General features: G+C 40.7%; 1 long non-coding RNA gene across 1 annotated transcript; it reads right to left on the bottom strand.

Moving 5' to 3' along the window:
• Positions 1 to 634: 634 nt before the first annotated feature.
• On the bottom strand, positions 635 to 8,394 carry LOC144228801 (uncharacterized). Its single transcript, XR_013334275.1, has 4 exons — positions 8,305 to 8,394; positions 3,542 to 3,607; positions 1,784 to 1,849; positions 635 to 973 (listed from the first exon to the last, which is right to left on the bottom strand). It is a non-coding gene; the product is annotated as an uncharacterized LOC144228801 (long non-coding RNA).
• Positions 8,395 to 9,502: the final 1,108 nt, after the last annotated feature.

Below are 9,502 nucleotides of genomic sequence, written 5' to 3'. Positions count from 1 at the left end.
GTCTGTGACTCCCTCTCTCTCTGACCCTCCCCTGCTCACGCTGTCTCTCCCTCTCTCTCTCCTAGAAATAAATAAAAACCTTAAAAAAATTTAAAAAGAAAAAGAACATAACAGACCCATAAAGCTCAAATATTTACAGATGTTATTTCTTTCTTTTTTTTTTAATAGTTTATTGTCAAATTAGTTTCCACATAACACTCAGTGCTCATCCCCACAAGTGTCCTCCTCCATGCCCATCCCCCCCTCCCCCCACATCCATCAGTCCTCAGTTTTTGTCAGCATTCAAGAGTCTCTCATGGTTTGCTTCTCTCCCTTTCCCCCACTATTTCTGCCCTTCTTCTCCCCCTTGTTCCTCCGTCAAGTTCCTCCTAATCCTCCTATACGTGCAAACATATGATATTTGTCCTTCTCTGCCTGACTTATTTCGCTCAGCATAACACCCTCAAGGTCCATCCATGTTGCTACACATGGCCAGATTTCGTTGTTTCTCATTGCCATGTAGTATTCCATGGTATAGATAAACCACATACAGATGTTATTTCTTATTGAGATATTTATTTACATTTTAAAAAGTGCATGAGGTTAATACTCACAAAACAATGATATAAACAAATTAAAATAGCTTAGGCAAAAATATGAAGGGGTATGCAACCCAGTTGAAGTTTTAGAAACTGTACTGTACTTGCCCCCATGATATCGTTGACTGGCTATTGGCTATTGAGGGCTTTCCAAAGAAATCATTCAGATTTACTGATACTTAACACAAGTGAGGTGTGGTTTTAAAGTCTATCAATTATCTTAGGGTTGGAGTATGCTCTTAAAGAAAATGTATGGCTCTTTTAAATTTCATCTGTTTAATTTAGTAGAAATGTGCATCTCATGTATTCACAAAGCGTTGTTTTTAGATGGGAGCACCATCCATCCGTCCATCCATCCATCTGTCCATCTTCCATTCAATGGCATTTATAGGCACCTGAAATATAGTAGGAATAGTATAATTAATGCACATTCCCTATGTGATAACAGAGCTCTTGCCTACTTGTTGGAGACTTATAGTGCCAACATTTATTTATGACATATTTATTTGTGGGCAAAGTGCTACGGGATCAACTGAAGAGCAAATAACTCCCTAACTCTTCAGGAGGGGGGTGGGCTCTGGGAAAATATCACAGTGCAGAGACTTCTATCATAGATAATAAACTGCCACTAAATTCCATCCAGATGGGGGTCAAGTGAAAACCTCCTACCTACATCTGATAAGTCATAGGAATCTAGTTTGGGGTAAAGATAGAGCATGGTATTTCCCAAGGTGAAAGATCTAGCATAATTGTCACTTAGAGCTTATCTTTTTTAACATCACCATTCTTGACTAGATAAAATTATTTTTAGTATTATCCTGAAGTAAACAGAATCATAATAATAATGGCTTGAAAGAAGCATGAGTAATGAATTAATACTTTTTAAGTACATTAGCGTCATCTTCAAAGAAGAGAATGTATACCATAATATCGTTCACTCAGAGTAATGAATAACGTCACAGTTCACTTTTTTAAAAAAAATTTTTAACGTTTTATTTATTTTTGAGAGAAAGTTAGAGACAAAGTGAGCAGGAGAGGGTCAGAGAGACAGGGAGATACAGCATTTGAAGACAGGCACCAGGCTCTGAGCTAGCTGTCAACGCAGAGCCCGTCGCAAGGCTCGAACTCACAAACCATGAGATCATGACCTGAGCCGAAGTCGGACATTTAACCGACTGAGCCACTCAGGCACTCCACACATTTACCTTTTGTGGCTTAATTTCTGGCCATTTGTTGATGACATCATCAAAATTAATCTTCTTCACACATTCCTGGAAAAAAGGGTATACTTAGAGTTTTCGATCTATTTTATTCACAGTTGATGAGAAGACATACTTTATTAATTTTAATTCCCAAGAGTTGTTTTTATGTTAAGCAACCTATATGGAAATGATTCTGAAATCCTTTAAATGTAAGGATGAGTTTGGCAGAGATTTTAAAAATTCCATTTTATAATAAATCCTCCAAAATGCAACTACCCATAGATTTGTTTCTTCAAGATAGCATGATTGATTCTAGGGGCTTTAAACAAATACCTCTGTAGCTGAAAAATTATAAACAGAAACCATGCAACGACAGACTTAGCCACTCAAGTTCTGTTTCTTGTCTTCGCGATCATGGTGCCATCATTATTTATTTCCAGGTTACTGTTGAAATACAAGAATGTGTATTACAGGATCTGAGCCTGAAGCCAGCTCAAAGGATTTCAAACCGTTACTCATTTACTCTCAAAGATAATTCATACATGGCTGTGTCTAGGCATTCTGGGTCAGGCTGTCTCGTGGAGAATTCGCTGAGTTTCATGTTGCTATAATGAAATATGTTAATTTTCTGGTTGCATATATATTTTCAAGCTTGAAAGGTAACCACAGCAATTGTTTACCAGTTAAACAATATCATATTTTTTTTTAGAGAGGAGCATCGCTAACATGACTGGCTGACATGATTCAGATTTGCAAGGGCATGGTATTAATAAAATTTAGGCTGACCTTTAGTCAGTTTTATCATTGTTTTAGCATTGTCTACAGGCACTACCTATGTGCTATTGACTGCAGCGGGGGCCAGCCACTCCCAGGCCCAGCCTTGGTATGCCTCTGCCCTGTGCAATCTTTGTTAGGTGGCAGAGCCCTGGAAATTGGGCCTGGCCTTTCCGGTGAGAACAACCATGTAGTTCACAACAATAACAGTAAGCCCTGGTTTGAGACTCCAGAAGGGTCTCCAGGTAAGGAAATCTGCCCACATGTCCTGACCTCTGGGATTCTCTCTCTGGGATTCCTGGGTCTAGAGTGATAGCACATCACCTTCTCAGCGCCGGGGAGTCTGACCCTCTGGTTCTGAGGGCTAAGCTGACTCCCACAGTTCCTACAACTGTGTGTCCTCCTCTGAAAGAGCACAGGTATTGGACCACATCGGGAGACACACACTCAGGCGGCTATAAAGGCTGAGCAGTCGACAACGTGAGTGAAGAGCACAAGGCGGGAGCAAGAGAAAGACTTGGGCACTGGAAACCAGAGCACCCACATTCTGTCCAAAGTAGGCAGCACCCAGCTGCTTCTTGCCAGTCACCGCCACGTGCAGGTAGAGTGTTGCCAGATATTTACCTTTCCCCCCTAAAAGATTAGTTATCTTGCTTTTCTATGTTAAATCATGTGTTTTTCAATGCTGGAAATGAATTAAAAATATTGAAAATCCAAATGAGCCAAACAAGGCATATCTGCGGGCCAGTTTATGGTCTCCCAACCTTGTGAGCGTTCTGATCCTTGGATTCTTTTACAATTCTACCTTGCTGGCAAAGAAGAGGCTTGGCTGTCTTTCCTGGGTAGGGCCTCCAAAAAATGGTTTCTGGTCAGATGCCAAGCTCACAGCTGGGACTTTCATAAATCAATGACTACATTGTTGATTTGGTCCAAATCTATTTAATCCATCCAGATCTCATCCACCAGGCTGGGAGAAAAGGGGATTACCTTTTATCAATGGTCTCCATTCTGCATCATGGCTTTGGGGTCCATGGGGGATCAGGTTGACTTTTTCTATTAAGACACAAATACAAATGGAAATGGAAATGAAACAAATGGAAACTCCCACACTAGACAAAATGAAGGTCCAGAATCTTTTCATGCTAAGAAGCCTCTTTATTTTAGTGGTGAACGATGAGCTCATACGCTTTTGAAAGGATACATTGAGTAAGATCTATTTTTACAGTTTGCTTTTATGTACACTTTGTGTGCACTTGTGTGCGTGCGTGCTAATATTTCCAGTTTAATTCACTCGAACACTTAATTATTAGGGACACTTTTTTTTTCCTTGCAATTTACTGCAGCTCATTGGTGGTTTCAGTTCTTGGTGGTTTCAGTTCTTCTTCTCTTATTGCTTTGGTACTTTTCTAAAATACACAAAATGTTATTTTGAAGCAATTCTACAAAGTACCCTTAACGATGAACAAGAGATGAGAGTCACTGAAATGAAGACGGAAGACAGGGAAGCAGGAGACCAGGAGAGAGCAAAACAGGGGAAATAAAACCTGAACAGAATGATTACTCACTGTAGTCATTAATCAAAACTATTGCTCTTTATTATCATGTTAGGTCCTGGTGGGCTTGGCTCTGGGACAGAAACCCAGGCTCTCATTCTTTTGTTCAATGTTTCCATTGTAATGAGAGAGGGCCCTTATTCAAAATATAATGCCATTTCCGGAGAATTTATAAAAAACATACCGAAAGCTAATGTGTGAGAATTCTCTATCCCCAGTTTTCCATGCCATTAAAGACATTTTCATTTGCATTGTTTGCTGTGAACAATTAAAGGAGAGGAGAGAGCATACTCCATTACAAATTAAACCTTTTCGGAAGAGGATTAAAAATGATCTTATAAACAGGCTTTTTAGTGTAAGAGCATCAGCTTTAGCTCTGAATTGAAAAATCAATGCCACAGAGAAACAGAAGCGAGAGCATTTAATGAATCTACAGTTTATCCTTTCCTATTGTGATACACAACAAGAAACCGTAATTTTCTTAGGACTTTTCTGTTTAATTTTTAGGAACAACTGCATTAACCGAGAGGGTAATTATTACTGGAAAGGAGTGCCTCAGGATGCTTTACAATCGCAGGCACAACACAAAAATGAGTCTCCATGCTTGAAATTTAATCTCTCGCACTGCTGGGATCTAATACCAGAGTACCTGCATTGCAACCATTTGCAAAGTACTTCTTCCTGTGTCTGTTCTTGCCTGTTTTTATTTAACTCCTGGGAAAAAAAAGCTTACATCAGTCATTTGAAACAATTATTCTAAACTACTGCCCCATTGATGAAAGGAACAAAGCATTCCTGGCAGGGACCAAGAAGTGATTTATATAGAACACTTTCAATGAATATTTCACTTTTTACTTTGCCTACATAGACACAAGCCAAGAGAAGCCAGAAATGTCATTTCAGAATCTGTATGAGCATTTCAAGGCTGAATGTCAAACAAGCTTTAGAAAAGAAAAAAAAAATCACCATTAAAGACAGACATGAATAATCATCCTTGTAATTTAATCGTTGCTCACGTCTTTAATTATTGAAATCGGTAGCTTTTTAGGGTGGTTTGGGGCATAGGAGATCTTGGTAGGTTTCCAGTTTGAGATCGTGCTTAAAATACAGAAACTTGGGCCCCACCCCAAATCAATGAATCAGAGTATCTAATTTATGGGTCTGGAATAAGATTTAGGAAAATGAATTTTAGACAAGCACGCCTCGGGGGTTCTGAGGAAGATCACTTTTTGGGACACCCTGCACTACAGCTGCAACAAATTACCCATGTTTATCGGACATTTTGCTAGCAGCGAACTGGTTTTTACACTCAGCACAGAAAGAGACCAAATACAGAGCTGCTCTGACAAAGGCAGGGGGTCATTCGAGAGGCCTGTGGCCTTGACCCGTTCTCCAACCCTAAGAAGTACCCCAGAACGTGTCCCCACGGACTGCGGACCACCAGTACACCTCTCTCCTCAAAGCCTGATGGAACAAAAGCTCTTCTATTTCCTTCCTGGGAAGAACTACAAAGTTGACATGAACATTCTTGCGAGAATTTCACTAATGTTTTGGGGGATCTATACGTAATCAAGACTCATATGTAACAGGCAGCCCCTGCTACGGCCTAAGCAGCTGTTCAAGGCCATCCTCTCTTGTAATTGGCTATTGTGCAGGCCATCAACGTTATTAAATATTTTATATCTCCAGTGTTTTTTTTTTTAATTGAATTTTCATGGCAGACAGCAATATTTGGCTGCTTAACGACTGTTCCGAGCCATGCTTTTGCTTTTCTGCATTATACTATAAAGGATAAAAACTCAGTGTTGCCTCTCCCAGCTTCTTCTGCAGCCAAGAAGGGCCGGCTCCTAGTTTTGAACAGGGAGATGTAAAGCTGTCTTCTGGAGTCCTTCTACGAAGGATTTTCCCTCTGTGATGAAAGCAAAAGCATTTCTACAGAGAATCTCTGTGTTCTGCCCTGGAAGCAGTCATGGGAAGGAACCACGGAGGAAGTGGCAGCAGCCACCTTACCATCCAGGGCAGAGCCCAAGAGAATGTATGGGACAGTCATCCACACTGCCATGGCAGAGCTAATGAGTAATCCTGAAAGGGGCTGCCGCCAGACTTCTTTTTTTTATACATGTATTTTAATTTTTAATGTTTATCTATGTTTTTAAACTTTTTAATGTTTTATTTATTTTTGAGAGAGAGAGAGAGAGAGAATGAGCAGGGGAGGGTCAGAGAGAGAGGGAGACACAGAATCCAAAGACAGGCTCCAGGCTCTGAGCTAGCTGCCATCACAGAGCCTGACACAGGGCTCAAACCCACAAACAGTGAGATCATGACCTGAGCTGAAGTCGAACGTTTAACTTACCGAGCCACCCAGGTGCCCCAATGTTTATTTATTTTTGAGAGAGAAGGTGCAAGAGAGACAGAGTGCGAGCGGGGGAGGGGGAGAGAGAGAGGGAGACACAGAATCCAAAGTAGGCTCTAGGCTCCAAGCTTATCAGCAGAGAGCCTGACACGGGGCTCAAACTCATAGACTGCAAGATCATGCTCCGAGCTGAAGTCGAACATTCAACCGACGGAGCTACCCAGGCGCCCCTAAACTTCTTGTTAAATAAAAATTGCCCTGCTTAGATTTTATATCTCCTTATAGTTTAGTTTTTTTGTTTCTTTTACCTGAGAGCATTCTCACTGATAACGTCTTCAACAAATCTCTTTCTTCTCCTCTGGACCTTCTCTTAGTGAAATATTTTCCCAGAAACTTTCTTTCAGTAGTATTCTAGAATTTCCAGTGTGGTGACCAGTGGTATAATTTGCATAGACACACATACTTCAGAGTCAAGATCAGAGTACTCAAAGTTAAATTCTGTTGCACCAGAACTCAAAACTATCTTTGTACACATGATTTTATTAATTGATTGATAGCTACCTTATCTTAGGGCACTTGCGTGGCTCATTCGGTTAAGTGTTCGACACTTGATTTTGGCTCCGGTCATCATATTGGGGTTTGTGAGATCAAGTCTTGTGGTGGGCACTGTGCTGACTGTATGGAGCCTGCTCAGGATTCTCTCTCCCTCTCTCTCTGTTCCTCCCCTGCTCTTTCTCACTCTCTCTCTCAAAATCTATAAGTAACCTTTAAAACATAAAAGAAAAGAAGAGAAGAAAAGAAGAGAAAAGTGTTTAGAAAAATGTATAAGTATTCCCAAATCACAGCCACATTAAATTAAGGAATTAGCACAGAATGCCAAAGGGAGCAAAGGTTAAAACACAAAATAAAGCCTGGGTGGGAGGAGATAGAAAAATGCATAACCTGAGGTCCTCTGTAGTAGGGCCGTATATTTGTTTTTAAACCAAATAGTAGTTACTCAAAGTGAATCAATTGTTCAGAACAATTGTAACTATTCCTGACCCTAATGTCAGGAAGGATTTTTTTCCTGGGGATCCTTATAAATAGAGCATTGTGTAACATGTTCAGGTTCTGTGGTGTGGCATCCCTCCACATTCTCCAGTGGCACCGCACCAGGCTGAGTGGTCCTTCATGACGCTCATCAGCACTACCCAAAGGGAAGCAAAGAAGAAGTAGCCTGCCTACATAGACCACCTACCTAACAAGGATGGGTGGTACACACTAGGATAGTTTGCTTAGTTTGAATAAACTGAACCTAATTTTTTAAAAAGAGTGTTGGGATTTTAGTGGAGCACAGACTCGGAAGCCAGGTTGCCTGACTTTGAATCCTAGCTTTGCTGCCTACTAGCTGAGTGACCATGGACAAGTTATGTAATTTTTCTGTATGGTAATAATAATACTTAGTTCATAGATTTTTTTGAAAAGGGCATGTGTTATATTGTCTGGCGATAATAATTACTATGCAAATGTTTGCTATGATCCTCTTTAGGGCTTTGAGCTAAACCACGTAAAAATGCTCCATGCTCAGTCCCAAAGTAGACAGGGGGGTTTTCTCACACGAAGCCATTCTCGGGCACCAGCTAGGTGTCCCACAATTCAACTCCACGTTGTCACCATCTACCTGGAGGTAATGTCAGATTCCACAGGTTAAGGACTCCATCCTACAAAACTGACCATCTCTCCCCCACAATGACAATAACCCAGTTTCTTCCTTTTGCTCTGGCTGACCACTAGCGATAGATGGAGGTTCTATCTGGTTAATTTGCCAGAGCAGCTCACAGAACCCAGAGAAATTTTTTACTTACTGAATGACCAGTTCATTTTAAAAGGATAGAAGTCAGGAGCAGCCGGACGTCATGAAATATCATTAAGACCTAACCCTAGGAGTTCCAGAATATAAATTCTCTGCATTCTGTTGTCAAGCAAACATAGAGTTCCATGTAGATTCAAGGGAAAAGGCTCAGACTCCACATCCTTGCTGTCGTCTTTAATCTATCACATCAAGTATACACCCTCCTGGTCCAGCCTGGGATATGTGCATGTGTCATTGCACGTGACCACATTCCTTCTTTAGTCTCACAAGTGCTGCTAGATGAAACAATAGTTCAAACACTTTTAGGAAAATATTTGTATTGGGGGACTTTTGACCACAGAAACCATTGAGTATTAATCACCTAATATTTTCTTAATATCAGTACAACCTATTTTGTACCATGACACATACACAGGATTTCCCGATTGTAAGATTGGCGATCTCCACTTTCTCCTCTATGGATTGGGCCAGGAGAGAACTCAAGCTCTCAGAACTTGGCAGTTATACACTTAGACATCTGTTACCTATGTGAAGCTTTCTGATGCCACCAGAAATCACCGCCTAGTATCCAAAATGCAATACGAATCAGTGTGCCAGGTTACAGGCTTTGCAGGTCAAGTGAAAAGTGGATCACCTGTGTAAGAGGCTGAGATAAAACATTATGGTTGAACCCGTTGTAAAAATTCCTCCAGATGGAAGAAACCATAAAAAAGACAGAAACTTGGACTTCAGCTATGTAATAAAGGAAAAGTGCAGAGTTGTGAAAGAATACAACTGGTCTCAGGTTTGTCTTTCACTTTCTAGAAGTCTCATAGCGGAGGATCCCAGGCTGAATTTGTCCTTCACACTATCCAACGAGCACAACGTTGTGTTTGTTTGTATTTTCTTTGTTTGAAATGGGTGTGTGTGTGTGTGTGTGTGTGTGTGTGTGAATTTGAATGGGTTTGGGTAGCATATTCATGTTACTCTTAGGCACAGTGCTCACTACCCTTTACTGTCCCACACTGATCTGTTTCACTTATGGATGTTAGGTGTTTAATGCTTGCAACTTGAGGTTTCACAAACTCTATGCACTTCTCTGGTTATTAACACCTTTTTGGTTCAGAAACTCGCCTCTAACATGAAAGGAAATGAGTACATAAAAATGTATCGTCCAGTTCAGCTATCGAGAGTATGTTCTAGAACTGGGG

The sequence above is a fragment of the Crocuta crocuta genome, unplaced genomic scaffold, assembly GCF_008692635.1.
Source record: "Crocuta crocuta isolate KB4526 unplaced genomic scaffold, BGI_CrCroc_1.0 scaffold253, whole genome shotgun sequence".
Taxonomy (NCBI): Eukaryota; Metazoa; Chordata; class Mammalia; order Carnivora; family Hyaenidae; genus Crocuta; species Crocuta crocuta.
Note: the sequence above shows the minus strand (reverse complement) of the source record. Positions and strands in the feature narration are given on the sequence as shown.